Source organism: Ovis canadensis, chromosome 22, assembly GCF_042477335.2.
Source record: "Ovis canadensis isolate MfBH-ARS-UI-01 breed Bighorn chromosome 22, ARS-UI_OviCan_v2, whole genome shotgun sequence".
Classification (NCBI taxonomy): domain Eukaryota; kingdom Metazoa; phylum Chordata; class Mammalia; order Artiodactyla; family Bovidae; genus Ovis; species Ovis canadensis.
This window is the reverse complement of record NC_091266.1, coordinates 24440632-24441835: the sequence shown is the minus strand read 5'-3', so window position 1 is coordinate 24441835 and position 1204 is coordinate 24440632. Positions and strand designations below refer to the sequence as shown.

The window sequence follows — 1204 nt, the reverse complement described above, 5'->3', positions numbered from 1 at the left end:
TGGGGAGCTTGAAGCATATAAAGGTGCAGTAAGAGAAGAAAGGATATTTGGAGCCTAGAATCTGGTCAGTGTGTTAAATGTAGAGACAGGAAATTAGGCAAGTTAGTCAGCATTTACATACTCACACTGCTGCTTTTGGGAAAAGAATCGCGCTTAAGGAGCAGTATATATTTTATTTGCTCCACTTTTCAAGGATTGCCCAGCAAAATTAAAGAGTAATTTTTTTTTTTTTGACCATACCGTTCAGCTTTCTGGGTCTTAGTTCCCTGACTGGGGATTGAACCCAGGCCACAGCAGTGAAAGTGCTGAGTCCTAATCACTGGACTGCCAGGGAATCCCCCCAAAGACTAATTTTCTTATTTAAAATCCTCTAATAGATTCCCTGCATTCATTCTCCATAGCATACCTTATGTATGGGTAACAAATCTCTAGGAAACCCAATGAAAATGTGAAATATAAATAGGACATCTATATTTATGAGCACAGGAAGGAAGTGTCGGCCAAAGATAGGAAACAGAAAAGGGATGTTAGGGTCTAGAAAAGAGCAGCTAGACAAGTCTGGTGACTTTGTTTAGTTTCTTCAGGATTGGAGAATTTGCATTTTGAGCAAATCCGGCAGATGGTGCTGCTCCAGCAAAGAGCAGAAAAATCATTTTGTTTCCTAAGATGCAATTTATCCTGTTTACAGCTCGGAACGGATAAGATTTTTGCCATAGTAAAATTTCAATCTTGTGTCTTCAGCTGTTAATATATATACAAAAGCTTGTGTTCAACAATAGTTGCCCACCTGGGTCATTCTTACTTCATATAGGGGGTTTACCTACAAGGCTCCCAATTTTCTCTTGCTATTTCCTGCTACAATGAGAGGTTCTTCAGTCAGTCCTGCAGTCATTGCTGCCACCATTGCTTGCTCTCCACTGTGTGCTTGCAAGGAAGCACTCCAAAATCTATCTCCAAAAATGCCGCTGCTAATGCTTTCTCTGCCTCTGTAGATATTTCTAACTTCAGATAAATTCACCTTGGGGATTAAAGTTTCAACACATAAATGTGGGGGAGATGTAATTCAGTCCATAGCACTCACTACAAATGGACTTAATACCAAGGTGTGTCAGTAATGGCAAAATGCAGGTACTATCATATATATTTTTGTCAGATGGAATACCCATTATGCTTGAGTCTAAACTTAACACGTTGAAACAAACAA

At 39.5% G+C, this 1204-nt stretch overlaps 1 non-coding gene across 1 annotated transcript; it reads right to left on the bottom strand.

Annotated features, from left to right (window-relative positions):
* Positions 1–262: 262 nt before the first annotated feature.
* On the bottom strand, positions 263–334 carry TRNAE-UUC (transfer RNA glutamic acid (anticodon UUC)). Its single transcript has one exon. It is a non-coding gene; the product is annotated as a tRNA-Glu (tRNA).
* Positions 335–1204: the final 870 nt, after the last annotated feature.